Source organism: Pantherophis guttatus, chromosome 5 (assembly GCF_059756535.1).
Source record: "Pantherophis guttatus breed Tessera chromosome 5, ASM5975653v1, whole genome shotgun sequence".
NCBI lineage: Eukaryota > Metazoa > Chordata > Lepidosauria > Squamata > Colubridae > Pantherophis > Pantherophis guttatus.
This window is the reverse complement of record NC_142067.1, coordinates 117,923,859-117,939,391: the sequence shown is the minus strand read 5'-3', so window position 1 is coordinate 117,939,391 and position 15,533 is coordinate 117,923,859. Positions and strand designations below refer to the sequence as shown.

Below are 15,533 nucleotides of genomic sequence, written 5' to 3'. Positions count from 1 at the left end.
CGCGCGGGGGATTATGGGAGCGACGGGGCGCTCACATGACACCTCTCCTGCGCGAGCTACACTGCCTTCCTGTGGTCTTCCGGGTGCGCTTCAAGGTGTTGGTGACCACCTTTAAAGCACTCCATGGCTTAGGGCCGGGGTATCTGCAAGACCACCTTCTGCCGCCAATAGCCTCCCATCGACCAGTTCGCTCGCACAGAGAGGGCCTTCTCAGGGTGCCGTCAGCCAGACAGTGCCGGCTGGCGACCCCCAGGGGGAGAGCCTTCTCTGTGGCAGCACCTGCCCTCTGGAATGACCTACCCCCTGAGATACGCACAATATCAGACCTCCGGACTTTTCGTCGGGCCCTGAAAACACACTTATTCCATCTAGCCGGGCTGGCTTGATCCCATCCTCTCAGTTTTAATTGAATTCGGTTTTAATTGAGTTGTTTTAAATCTTGGGCCGAAATTATTTAATTGTTTTTTAAACTGTTTTTAAATTTTATATGCAATGTTTTATCTCGGCTGTACACCGCCCTGACTCCCGCAGGAGAAGGGCGGTATAGAAATAAAATAAAATAAAATAAATAAATAAATAAAATCATGATCAAGGAATATTATCACATTGTAGAGTTCTGCTAAAGTTCCTGGCCCCCATCATTGGCTATTGCCGCCAGGAATTGAAGAAAGAATGTCAGATCATTGGGACATCTATAAAATCGGAAATGAGGGTAGTATTATAGAGGTTTAGGACAGTGGTGGCTAACATTTTTGCCACTGACCAGCTGGTCTTCGCGCATGCAGCTGGTGACGGCGCGCATGCCCACGGAGAGGGCTCTGTGTTCCACCTGTGGCACGCGTGCCATAGGTTCGCCATCACAGGTCTAGGATGTATAAATCCTCAGAGGGCTCCTCTACGGACCATCTTAAGGGAAGTATCTTCTGGGGATGTTTCTCCTTCAAGAAGAGCATAAAACTTCTTGAGATGATGGTGAAGGTGGCGGCCTCTGCTGTTGGAGAAGATTTGGAGAGAGAATTCATGAAACCCTTCTGAAAGGATGATGAGGCAACAAGCTACTCTACTTAACGCAGCTTGGGTTCAAGAACTGCAAATTAGCCCACTGCACTTTATCTTCACAGCTTGTATAAACCTGGTTTCTGCAGGCAGTTTCTAGTTCAGAATATTATACCTGCCAAAGACACCAAATAGGCCAAGTTTAAAACTATCCTAAGGGCCAAAACCAAAAATCCCTCCAGTCTCAGTTCTTTTATGTGCGATTAATGCTAAGATTCTGAGAAACCTTTTATCAAGAGAGAATTATGCGTTGGACATACTCCTCAGACAGGCAGAGACCAGTTGTCCACTCCGTCTGATGCTCCACCAGCCCAGCTTGTTTTTTCTTTTGGTTCACACCTCCCGCGGGGTTTAATTCTCTTTCTACGGCAGACGGAGTGGGGAAACTGAGGCAGGCTTTGCCATGGCTACACTCCTATCCCTTAACTTTTTTAAAACAGAAGCAGAACAGAATCCAAAGACAGGATTTCTTTCTCCAACCTATCTGCTTTCTAATAGGAGAGAACAAGATAGTAAGAAGAAGATACCCAACGATGGAAGAGAGAAGACTCCTTAATTTCAGAAGCAGAAGATGGCAGAGCTTTCATCAGAACGAGTAGAAGAATGTTACCTTTAAGCAAGGGAGAGGGAGGGACAGTTAAAAATGGGCTGCACAAATCTGTACAGTCAGTAGGTGGCAGAAAAGAGATTGCGAGCAGATCTTTGGTGCCATCTGGTGGTCAGCTAATTAATTCTAATTCCTACAACTCTAACCCTAACCTAGCATCATAGGTTTCTTATGTTCTAGGCCAGTGGTGAAATCAATTTTTTTACAACCGGTTCTGTGGGCGTGGCAGGGGAGGGATACTGCAAAATCCCCATTCCCTCCCCACTCTGGGGCCAGCCAGAGGTGGTATTTGCCGGTTCTCCAAACTACTCATAATTTCCGCTACCGGTTCTCCAGAACCTGCTGGATTTCACCCCTGTTCTAGGCCAGCCATAACCTTTTAGATATTTCTTGTATTACAATTCCCAGCATTTTTCCCAAGTGGGGATTCTGGGATTTGTAGTATTTCAACCTACTCCCATCCTCTCTGGTAGACAAAGCTTTGGCATTTAGGTTATAAAGGACAATTTTCAGCCTCAGAAACAAAATACTATTTTTTTTCTGTTTTTAGAGAAAAGTGTTTTGTTTCAGGAATACTTATTTCGGATTATTTTTACAAAAAAAATAAAATAAATTAAAAGTTTCCCTCTCTTTTTATGTACTTCTCTTCAGTCCTCTGGGCATTATTTAAAGTTAAGACAAACAGTTTGTATTTGTATTTGGACAGTTTGATTAATCGTTGCGTTTGCACGTTTTTCAGATATCCAAGAATGCACTAAAGATATCATAAATAGAATTTACAACCTATGGGAAATCTTCTATTTCTTGCACTGAGAGAATAATGAAAGGAGAAATTCTATAAAGTGCTTGGGCTATTTTTTCCCTCCCTAAATTAATAATGGCAGTATTGGAATACTAATCAAGTACTAAGCACGAGAAGAAAACTGTGTCTACAAAACGAGGCAGTTTCAATAGTGAGTGCTCATTATCCACAATATCTTGGAGACAGTCAGCTGCATCCATCCACAAACGGTGGGTTTAAGTTTCACTGCAATGGTTGAACTTCTTGAGAAGATCTTGAGAACCTCACATTTTATCCTCAGGCTATGTTCCTCATCTATAGAAAGGGAATAATTATTCTCTAAATAATTTCATACAGATAAAACTTTTAAATGATAATTTCTTTCACACAGCAGATTTATCTATCTATCTATCTATCTATCTATCTATCTATCTATCTATCTATCTATCTATCTATCTATCTATCTCTCTATCTATCTATCTATCTATCTATCTATCTATCTATCTATCTATCTATTGGTTCGATTTATATGCCGCCCTTTTCCAGAGACTCAGGGCGGCTTACAATGTGTTAAGCAATAGCCTTCATACTTTTGTATATACCTGCTTAATAGGGCTTTTGGGCCCCTATGCGGTGTTCTTTTTTATACAAAGTCAGCTTATTGCCCCCACAAACCGGGTCCTCATTTTACCTACCTCGGAAGGATGGAAGGCTGAGTCAACCTTGAGCCTGGTGAGATTTGAACTTGCAATAATTGCAGGCAGCTGGTGTTACTTAACAATGCTTTAGTCTGCTGTGCCACCAAATTGAAAAGAAAGCAGTACAGTATTTGCATAAGGATCTTTATTTGGAAGACAGAAGATCCAGCTTGGAGTTCTTGGAATCCAGATATAAAAGGAAGCTGCTTAACCAGCCGAGAAGCTCCATATATATTTTGTTTTGACCAATTTTTGGGCAACATCTCCAGATCATTCCATTGGTCTCAGTGATGTAATTATGGGACCCAAAGGAACTTAGGAAAGTGATAGGATGGCCACACCTAATGGTGCTACATTAATATAACCATTGGCCTAGGAAATTCAATGATACATGCAAGTATAAATGATCCCTCAAAAATAACATTTTTCAAAAAGAAGTTTCACACCACCTGAGAGCCCATGAACAACAATGTTTTCAGCTACAACTAACTAACTAACTATCTAAATAAATAAACATTTGTAATCTCCAGTTGACCTGTGGAAAAATCTAAGGACGTTCAAAACCATTAATTGAGATTTTTTTCCCCCTCTTAGATCTTCAAGCAGGACTACACCCTAAGTAGTTCTGTCTTGCCCTGGGTCAGTTTTTAGGTAGGACTTGATCCCTCAGCAAAACTCAATAGGATAAGCTTTGGAAAATAGAAACAAAGCAAGGTACTCCCAAACCCTGAATTTTAAAATTAGCATGATTGCTGTGCATCAGATATGATGAATAATAATGAACTTAAGGCATCACAGTGCTTAATACATCATTATGGACATCGCTAGCAGCCATGGGGATGATTAATTCCCACAAACTGCCTTGGCATGACCAAATAGAATGGAAACAAATCTTATCCATTTACTCTCCTGGTGCAATACAAGGTGTTCGTTATCAGCTTTAAGTCCTAAATGGCATGGGGACAATATATTAAAAAGAGCCTTGGTGGTGCAGTGGACTAAAGTGCTGTTAAGTAGCACTTAGCTGCCAGCTGCCTGCAATTACTGCGAGTTCAAATCTCACCAGGCTCAAGGTTGACTCAGCCTTCCATCCTTCCGAGGTAGGTAAAATGAGGACCCGGATTGTGGGGGCAATAAGCTGACTTTGTATAAAAAAGAACACCGCTTGGGGGGGGGGCAAAAGCCCTACTAAGCAGGTATATATACCTGCTATATACCTGTTATATATATAAGTATAATAAACTAACTAACTAACTAAACTAACTAACTAACTATATACAAAAGTATGACGGCTATTGCTTAACGCATTGTAAGCCGCCCTGAGTCTCCAGAGAAGGGCGGCATATAAATCGAACCAATAAATAAATAAATAAATAAATAAATAAATAAATAAATAAATAAATAAATATTTGCAGGACTGCTTCTCCTTGAGGGTATCTGACTATCCAACCAGGTCAGCTAGAGGAAATACACTCCAGATCCCTTCTCTTAAATATTTTCATCTGGTGGGACCTCAGAGATGCACAACCAAGGAAGGGAGGGAGGGAGGGAGGGAGGGAGGGAGGGAGGGAGGGAGGAAGGAAGGAAGGAAGGAAGGAAGGAAGGAAGGAAGGAAGGAAGGAAGGTGCTGTGGATAGCCAGCCCCCTCCCCCAGAAGAATGAAATATTTTGGGGAATATTAAAAAAAGGCAGAATATTATATTTCCCTAAATGAGAAGTAGAGAAACATGTTTTTTCTTAAAAGAAAGAAAGCAGACTCAATCTCCCTGCCCCCAGTAGTTATTTTGTGCCCATTAAGAAAGACTGGGCCAGCCTATCTACAAGACAAAAGACCTTCAGCTCCAGGGTAAAGGGATTAGGCCATGACCCTCCAGGACATCATAGGATTAACCCACTAAGACACAGAGCTCACTACATTGCACAATCTCTTAAGGACATTGCATCACCCTCAGAAACCTCAACCAAACTTCTCAGACAACCTACAGAGCCAGCTACGACCCTGGCATAGCCCAATGGGAGTCTGACAAGAGCAAACAGATTTTTAATAATTTAATAAACAGATTTTTAATAATTTTAATTAAATTTTTCATTAATTTTAACTAATTTTAAATTGACTTTGATGTTTATGTAATTTTTTTTGTCTCCTTTCTTGTAAGCCATCCTGAGTCCTTCGGGAGAAGGGCGGCATATAAATTACATAAATAAATAAATAAATAAACAAACAAACAAACAAACAAACGGAATACATGTTCTTGCACAGGAACAGGAAGCTCAAATTCAAAGCCCAAGGGAAGGTATAGAAACCCCTCACTCTCAACTCCATGTGGTCAGCTACCCAGAAGCACCCATGTGCTTGGTGGTTCTGCTTCACCATTAAATCCTCTTTCCAATCAGCCTCCATGTTTACAGTGTCTTTCTCCCGGCTTGGAACTGAACCAGATGGATATTTCTTTCAACAATGCAAAAAAGAAGGTTCTAAAGAATGATTTCAGAAGTACGGCCAAAAGATAAAGAAGAATGACACTGCCCATCATCGGAGTGCTTATGCAGATGTTTAATATCTACTTTCCTTAAACTGGTAGATCCACTCTGTGATACAAAAATACATGGTTGTTTTTTTTTTTTTCTGAACTAGCAACCAATTTCATTCTTAAATCTTGGAATCTCTCTGCATTCTTCCACTCAGATCTCCAACCAAGCTGATGGACATCCTTTTGGCTGTGATATCAAAGAAACAATCTGCTTTCCTGCATCCTTCTCTTTGTTCATTCAGAAGGGATGAGTAGGATGATGCTTTCTGGGCATTGTTCCTAAAATTCCTCGGTGCCAGTCAGTTGTGATTCAGGTAACATTGATTGGGATGAGGCTCTGGGCCCACCAGTTGGCAAGGAAAGGGTATCCATGCTTAGCCACCTATCGAGGCAAAATCTGATCTGCCCGTGAGACAATAAAACGTCTCTGCTTGGATGTCAGACCATATGGTGTCTTAATAAGTTAGCAAATCTTTGCCAAGGTTGAACTTCCAAAATAAGGAAAAAGAGTTGAGCCCATCACTATGATGAGCTTTTATTGAAGAAGGTATCTACATTACACATCTCAATAAATACACATGAACTAGAATTCCCTTTATTATCTTTTAAGACGCTGTGGCAGGGGAGTCAAACTCAATTTCATTGAGGGCCGCATCAGGGTTGTGTTTGACCTCCGGGGGCCCGGGTGGGTGTGGACACAGTGGGCATGGCCAGCTCAATGTCACTCGTGTTGGGGGCACCTATGTGTCCAAGTGCTAAGGCAGAACTTACCTCAGACCCTCCCTCCTTCTCATTATAATCTCTTTTAGGAAATGGTTATTTGTCTAACTAGTTGGTCAGGCAATATATAAATCAACAACAACAACAACAACAACAACAACAACAACAACAACAACAACAATAATAATAATAATAATAATAATAATAATAATAATAATAATAATTTTATTTCTATACCGCCCTTCTCCCGAAGGACTCAGGGCAGTGTACAGCCTATTTAAAAACACAGACAAAACAATGATATAAAATTTAAAATAATTAAATAAGTGGCTCAAATTTAAAACCCCAATAAATTTAAATACCCCAATTTAAAACTATTGTATTGATAGTCCGGCCTGGCGGAACAACAGGGTCTTCAATGCGCAGCGAAACACCCGGAGGTCGGAGATCTTACGAATTTCCGGGGGCAGTTCATTCCACAGGGCTGGGGCTCCCACAGAGAAGGCCCTCCCCCTGGGCGTCACCAGCCGACATAACTTGGCCGATGGCACCCTGAGGAGGCCCTCTCTGTGGGAACGAACTGGTCGGTGGGAGGCTATTGGTGGCAGAAGACGGTCTCGGAGGTACCCGGGTCCTATGCCATGGAGCGCTTTAAAGGTGGTAACCAACACCTTGAATCGCACCCGGAAGACCACCGGGAGCCAGTGCAGCTCGCGCAGGAGGGGTGTCACATGGGCATAACGGGTTGCGCCCATAACCACCCGCGCGGCTGCATTCTGGACCAGCTGGAGCCTCCAAGTGCTCTTCAAGGGGAGCCCCATGTAGAGAGCATTACAATAGTCCAAACAATGTATGTTTGCTGTCAGAAAGGTATTATATTGCTTTAAGACTGTATTGCATCATCCTGTATCCTGATTGGCTAAGCTCTGTAGCGAATGTATTTAAGGGAAGTCAGGATCATGGCTTGTGTGGACACTATACCATTTTACCTGCTTATTTGCTGTAACTCTCTACTTGATCTCTCTGCATGATCGCTGTTTGATCATAGCTACATGTTGCTTTCTACTATTTATTGAATGTTTTGATATTGAACTTGTTCCTGTTTTGAAACTCAAGAACTGTTTTATTGTGTATGACTACAACTGGTAAGAAGACTTTGTACTTGAAATATCCCTGGATTGATCTTTTAACTCTCATCTTATCTGTGTATGACTTGGATTGTTTTTGGACTTTGCTTTACTTTTTCTAAAAGTAAAAGACTGCAACAACTCAGTGTGTTTGTATGTTGACTGTGATTGTTCACAACCACTCCCAGTCGTTTTTCATGCATTTACTCAAAGCGTACTCTGCTCAATAACCCACAACATCGGTTATGAGCCAAGAATATCCTTAACAATCTCCCTCCTTCCTTCCTTCCTTCCTTCCTTCCTTCCTTCCCTTTCCTTCCTTTTCTTTTCCTTCCCTCTTCATTCTCCTTTCTTCTTCCTTCCCCTCTTTCCTTATTTTTCCTTCCTTGTTCTCTTCCCATCTTCTGTTCTTTTTCTTTGTCCGTCCTCTTTCTCTTTTTCCTTTCCTGTCCCTCCTTGCATGCTCAAACGCGAAAGGGGGAACATTTCTCCTTTTATTTTGTTTTTAGTTTGTTTTGATAGACCTCTGCCAGTGAAAACAGAGTCTGGGGGGTGCACACAGCCCCTCTATGGGTAGGGTCTTGAAATCCTGAGATTAAAAGATGAATTTAAACTAGAGGTGGGTGGGCGAACCGGTAGTGGCGGTGGTGGGAGGCTCCGCCCACCCGCCCGGACATCTCTGTGCATGCACAGAAGCTTCATGTGCATGCGTGCACCCGTGAGCGAATCCATAGCAAACAAAATTGAAACCCACTACTGCAAGATACCTAGAAAATAGACAAATATTTGCAACTCAGTAGAAAAATACTGGATAGATTGTGGGTGCTTTGACTTTATCTGTTGCTAGTGATACCATCTCCTGCTACCCTTCAATTTAACCAGTAACTTAATCAACATATTTGATGCACCCAAATTATGTATCCAAATTCTCCATAACGCGCAAGTCTCTCTGTATTCAAATCAAGATTGGACATTTTCTGGAAGTTAAGCAGTGCAAATCCATTACTTTAGCACAGAACCAAAATCTACCAGTCGTTTTTCTTGGTCTAATTCCATTCTTTTGCCCCGATAAAATAAAGGCAGAATTTCATTGCTAGGCTCAGAGGGATAATGCAGAAAAAAAAAGGATAAAATTAATGTTCTTTGTAACTCATACTGCCAGGAGTCCCTGAGGAGCATAGCAGATTAAGATGATAATAAACAGACAAATATTTCCTTAAAATATCTACAAGGAAAGACAAAGTATTCCGGCTAAACCCGGTGAGAGTAGATACTATGCTAAGATCCAACTAATATACCTGTGACAGATCAACTGCTTTGGAGAGACCCAAGCAAAATCTTCTTATGGCTAAAAATAAAATGTGCAAGTTTTTTTGCGCATGGAAAAAATACCAGGGGTGAAATTCAGCAGGTTCTGGCAGGTTCTGGAGAACCGGTAGCGGAAATTTTGAGTAGTTCAGAGAACTGGCAAATACCACCTCTGGCTGGTCTCAGAGCGGGGAGGGAATGGGGATTTTGCAGTATCCTTCCCCTGGAGTGGGGTGGGAATGGAGATTTTGCAGTATCCTTCCCCCAGGAGTGGGGAGGGAATGAGGATTTTACATATCCTTCCCCTGGAGTGGGGAGGGAATGGAGATTTTGCAGTATCCTTACCCTGCCATGCCCACCAAGCCACGTCCACCAAGCCACACCACGCCCACCAAGCCACGCCCACAGAACCGATAGTAAAAAAAATTGGATTTTACCAGTGGAAAATACCTAGAGGTTTTTTTCCCCCCTTTTCCCTTCCTTCCCTTCTTCCTTCTTTTTCTACTGAAGGCCATGATGAATGGACTTGCTCTTAGGAAAATACTTGACGATTACCAATCAAAGTTTAAATCAAAAGCAGCTTGCTTCCGAGTGGGGAGAGGGGGAAAAAACCGCTCAATTTATTCCATAAAACTTTATGTACACAGCAGCAATGGCCATGAACTTAATGGCCATAATACCGCGTCTACCGAGTAATTTTTATTACAATTTATAGCAAGATTACACATACTCCAGTTTTCAGGCCTTTATGGAGATTTAACAGGACATCGCAGCTTAACAATATGCTCTGGTGCAGCCTCCGAAAAGCGGGTTCAGCCCTTCAAGGCTTACATTTTATCATTGTTAGCTTTCTGAGGTTCTCAAGATCATCAATATGAACCGGTAGCGGAAATTTTGAGTAGTTCGGAGATAGCACCTCTGACTGGCCCCGCCCCCATCTATTCTTTGCCTCCCGAGTCCCAGCTGATCGGGAAGAAATGGAGATTTTACAGTATCCTTCCTCTGGAGTGGGGAGGGAATGGAGATTTTACAGTATCCTTCCCCTGGAGCAGGGAGGGAAAGGAGATTTTACAGTATCCTTCCCCTGGAGTGGGGAGGGAAAGGAGATTTTACAGTATCCTTCCTCTGGAGTGGGGAGGGAATGGAGATTTTACAGTATCCTTCCCCTGGAGCAGGGAGGGAAAGGAGATTTTACAGTATCCTTCCCCTGGAGTGGGGAGGGAAAGGAGATTTTACAGTATCCTTCCCCTGGAGTGAGGTGGGAATGGAGATTTTACAGTATCCTTCCCCTGGAGTGGGGAGGGAAAGGAGATTTTACAGTATCCTTCCCCTGGAGTGGGGAGGAATGGAGATTTTACAATATCCTTGTCCTGCCACGCCCACCAAGCCATGCCACGCCCACCAAGCCACGCCCACAGAACCCGGTAGTTAAAAAATGTGAATCTCACCACTACACATAATTCAAACACCCATCTATGGAGATCATTTTTACTCCACAAAAAATTGAAGCCCCTTTTTTTTCTTCATTATGAGTGGAATACTGCTGAATTCACACTTATTTACAGGAAGCTGAATTCTTGAGAGTGTCAAGACCTAAATCACATTAAGTATCTAATTTATAACCGATTCACCCTGGAACATAAAGCAAAGCCAGAGGGAAGAAAAGCAATTACAGCTTTGAGCAGCGCACGATGTAAGGGCTCAATGTGAAGCTTTTCAGCCAAGGCTTTCCTAAAAATATCTAGCAAAACCTGGCCAATTTTTCTGCAGATATTTTCTCAGGTGAGGGTCACTCCCAGTTCTCAAAGCTGGACTTCGTGAGTATCCCCACTAAAAGTGAGAGATTACTAAACATTCTGTGACATCACACCAGTGGTGGGTTCCTCCCGGTTTTGTCCGGTTCGGCCGAGCCGGTAGCGATGACGATATGATGTCACCGAACCGGTTCTCTTTGTTCGGGAGCTAAGCCCCCCGCCCCTCCCTGGTGTTATTCTTACCTTTTATTTGGCCCCACCCCCAATCTATTCGCTGCCTCCCGAGTCCCAGCTGATCAGCTAGAAGGGAAAAAACTGTTTAAACTCTTGCCGTGGGGCTTCAAAGGGCCGCCCTACAGCTGATCAGTGTTAAAAGTCAGTGTGGTGGTAGACCAGTGCACTCGAAAAACAAATGGGTAGACCGGTGCCTCCAAAAACAAATGGGTAGACCGGTGCCTCCAAAAACAAATGAGTAGACCGGTGCCTCCAAAAACAAATCGGTAGACCGGTGCCTCCAAAAACAAATGGGTAGACCGGTGCCTCCAAAAACAAATGAGTAGACCGGTGCCTCCAAAAACAAATGGGTAGACCGGTGCCTCCAAAAACAAATGAGTAGACCGGTGCCTCCAAAAACAAATGGGTAGACCGGTGCCTCCAAAAACAAATGGGTAGACCGGTGCCTCCAAAAACAAATGAATAGACCGGTGCCTCCAAAAACAAATGGGTAGACCGGTGCCTCCAAAAACAAATGAGTAGACCGGTGCCTCCAAAAACAAATGGGTAGACCGGTGCCTCCAAAAACAAATGGGTAGACCGGTGCCTCCAAAAACAAATGGGTAGACCGGTGCCTCCAAAAACAAATGAGTAGACCGGTGCCTCCAAAAACAAATGAGTAGAGCGGTGCCTCCAAAAACAAATGGGTAGACCGGTGCCTCCAAAAACAAATGGGTAGACCGGTGCCTCCAAAAACAAATGGGTAGACTGGTGCCTCCAAAAACAAATGGGTAGACTGGTGCCTCCAAAAACAAATGAGTAGACCGGTGCCTCCAAAAACAAATGGGTAGACCGGTGCCTCCAAAAACAAATGAGTAGACTGGTGCCTCCATAAACAAATGGGTAGACCGGTGCCTCCAAAAACAAATGGGTAGACCGGTGCCTCCAAAAACAAATGGGTAGACCAGAACGCTCTAAGAACAAATAGGTAGACCGGTACAGCTCTGCAAGCAGTTAAAAGCCTGGTAGACCTGTACCTCTGCTAAATCCTAAAGAATTGTCACATGACCATCAAACCACGCCCACAAAATAAGCCACGCCCACAGAACCGGTAATTAAAAAATATAGAACCCACCCCTGCATCACACAATCTGGACCAATAGGGATCAGTGCACCCAAACATTTTACGGAATTAAGTCTTTAGCCCAAATATATGATCAGCCTCAAAAGAGTTCCTAATGTGTCAAGGGCACATGAGAAGAATATGATTGCGCAGGTTATATTTCTGTCCCCTTGTGAGAAGCTCATATAGGCGTCCAACAGGGGTACAGTAGATGAAAGATTAGCCAAGTTCTCAATGTAAATTGAGAATCTGTGGATGGCAGTAGGAATGCAAATTTTATCCTGGGGAAAATAAAATTTCAGAGGGTCTTCTAGAGGTAAACGCTGGTCTTTAAGAGACACACCTGTGATCAGATCTTTTGCACTTGGGTTTTTGACCCATCTCCCCAAACATGACAAACCCTCTGATGTGAACTCAAAAGATTTGCCGGCAGGCACAGCAAAAAGCTTATCTTGCAGGCTAACAAGTCCATCCGTCCAGAAGATGAATAGTTGTCTGCCACACCTATTCATCTCCACCCCCTGCCTTTTCTCCCCAGAACTAGGGTGGGCCCTCGCTAGCAGAGGTGGCTCTTCCGTCCCAAGGATCAGCCCATAGATTTCCACTGCTCTCCTCTCCTCTGCCTTCTGCGCATCCACGCGTCAGGCACTAGACCCAGCTGCTCCTCCTCTTCCTCATCAGCCACCTTCAGACCTGGGGGCTGTTGACTCTCCATCTGAGGGCTGACGGACAGCCCAGGCTCCGCCTCTGTCTCCCTTTCTGCCAGCTCCATTCCCTTTTCCCTCTTGGAGCTCCCAGGTTGCCCTGATATTGATCATGACTCCCTCCTCCTTCTCCTCCTCCTCCTTCTCTGATTCAGCTGCTGGGAGGAACTAAGAAAATGGAGATTTGTGTTTCCATGCAGCTCATGGGAGAATTTCAGACAAATTCTAATGGGATGTCACAGTCACAGCACACCAATATTCTTAACACAAATCTTCCACTGGCTCTTATAAAGTCAGGATTATATATCCAGAGACCAGAAGGAATTCAAATAATCTTTGCGCATTGTAGAGCTGCACTTCCCAAAGAGGTCCAGGAGTTGAGAAGGAAAATAAATTCTGAAGATTTGGGAATACATTTACAAAATACTCAACTGCTTGCTAGTAGCAGAAAGAGCAGCAGTATATAATCACCCTCATGGTGAAAATTAATGTGAAGGCAAATGAAAAATAACGTCAAGATTGTTAAATATACCTTTTTTTTTTTGGCTGATACCCTTAAAGCAGATCTTTTTTTTTTCTTGGAGTGCTGGATTTTATTAAAATGTAGCAAGAGATCATGATTGAAATTACTTTTATTCCCTACTCCTGGATGGTGCTCACAGTGAGAAAAAGTAAAGGAATGTATGGAAATATACTCCCATATCTCTACTTATTTTAAGTACCAGGAAAAAGCAGGATCCAATCCAAAACCTCAAAGAGTAACCCAAAGGTGCTTCTTCCAAAAGACAGTTGGATCTTCTTGATTTGTTTTTTCTTTGAAAATGTTTTGCTTCTCATCCAAGAAGCTCCTTGGATGAGAAGCAAACCGTTTTCAAAGAAGAAGAAGAACAACTAAGGAAGTCCAGTTGCCTTTTAGAAGAAAAAAGGGCCTTTGGGACAACCGTGACTTGGATCAGTGGTGGATTGCCCCCGGTTTGGACCGGTTCGCAAGAACCGGTAGTAAAACCAGCAGGAGGCCCCGCCCACTGCCCCAGATGTCATCATCAGCGATCTGCGCATGTGCAAAAGGACAGCGCTCGAGCAAAGCGAGCCTATTGGGAACCATTAGTAAAGGTAAGTAGAACCCACCCCTGACTTGGATGACTGAGAATCTCCATAGACGCTTAGAGTGACACATCTGGAATCCCACCCACAAAACCAGCATGCCTACAAATGTCTTGCTTCAGAGTTCACCCATTTTGTGGAACACCAGTGATGTTCAATAAAATGTCCATCTGATTTTTCTCTTAACATCTGGTGGACATCTGGTGGACGGCATACATGTACAGGTCCTTTCTGCATTTGTAGAAGCAGATGGAGGTTGTAAGTTCAGATCTCCAATTCTACTCTCCCTGTTCAGTTCAAGAATCCACCAAGCCAGTCTCAGAATGCCACCTTCTCTCAGCTGGTTGGTGTTTTCCTACCCAGATGCAGGACCTGACATCATTAGTCACCATATTGGATTTGGCCAAATGTTCAAATCTGTTGAGGTCATTTTTATTTTTATTTTTGCTGCCTAGACAATATGCCTAAATTTCCATTTTCAAATTTGATGACAACTCCTTCCATCTAATAGATAATTTTTAAAGATAATCCACGGGCATTCTACATCAAGTGCACAGTGACATTGTGGCGCAAACTCCACACTTCTATCCTTGCATCCAACACATTTTGCATTTGGCCTCCCCACTCCTCCAATAGAGGGGCAGCGTGATGGTTAAGTGGTTAAGACGCTGGGCTTATCAATGAAAAGCTGGCAGCCCAGGTGTGAGACTCAAGTGCCATATGACGGGTGTCCTGTCCTCTCCCAGCAGTTTGAAAGCATGTAAATGTGAGTAGATAAATAGGTACCACTTTGGTGGGAAGGTGAAAGTGCTCCGTGCTTCACTGCATGCTTCACATTGTGGCACACACTGGCCACATGACTATGGAAATGTCTTCAGACAGTACTGGCTCAATGGCTTAGAATGAACACCGCCCCTAAAATTGGCTACGACTAGCAGAGTAAAACTTGCAGGGACTCCTTTTACTCCCCCAAAGGAGAGTTCACGCAGAGCTCCCACGATTCTAAAACTACTGCTAATCGCAATTTATTTCTTCTAAAGACTACATTGTGACCCAGACATGCACATACATTTTCTCACAACAATTCTCACCACAAACATGTAAGATAAATCCATTCTATTAGCCCCAATGTAGAGGCAAGACAGGCACAAGCCAGGAATTTATCTAAGGCACCGGGGGAATTAACAGCAAATGGCTGCACATGAATTCAAAAAGTTCCACTTGGAAATTGAGTTATAAATACTCTGGAATATCATCTGCGTGGCTCATTAGCTAGTCTCTCCAATAATTGGCCCAAAGAGCAGTTAATACACATTCATCTTTGGTTGGTGAACAAAATTGAGAATCAAGAACAAAATCGAATTAAAAGATGGAGGAAGGTGACCATCGAGCAAGCAATAACATTAAAGGAGAATATAGCTGAAAGATCGACTTTCCGTATACTACTTAGAGGACCCTGACTAATTTGAGAGTTGGAATACCTAAATATACTGTAAAACCAATATACTCAAGTGAAGGCTCTTACTGGATAACAACACACTACAGCCGTGATGGCACGTGTGCTACAGGTGGGCATAGAGGGTGCCCTCTTTGTGGACATGCGTGCCATTGTCTTATCTCCACCATGCATGCACACGTGCCTCCCACCGGCCAGCTGGTTGTCGGGTCTCTGCTGCACATACGTGGGGGGCGTGGTGCGTGGAGGGGTGCACATACATGCACGGGGGGGGAGCGGGGTGCATGCAAGGGGTACACATGCATGGGGGGCAAGGAGCAGGCATGGGGCCACACACACATTGCATTTGGG

General features: G+C 43.4%; 1 protein-coding gene across 1 annotated transcript in view; it reads right to left on the bottom strand.

Annotated features, from left to right (window-relative positions):
* KLF12 (KLF transcription factor 12) overlaps positions 1–15,533 on the bottom strand; it is a 262,112-nt gene that overhangs the window by 113,781 nt on the left and 132,798 nt on the right. The window lies entirely within an intron of this gene.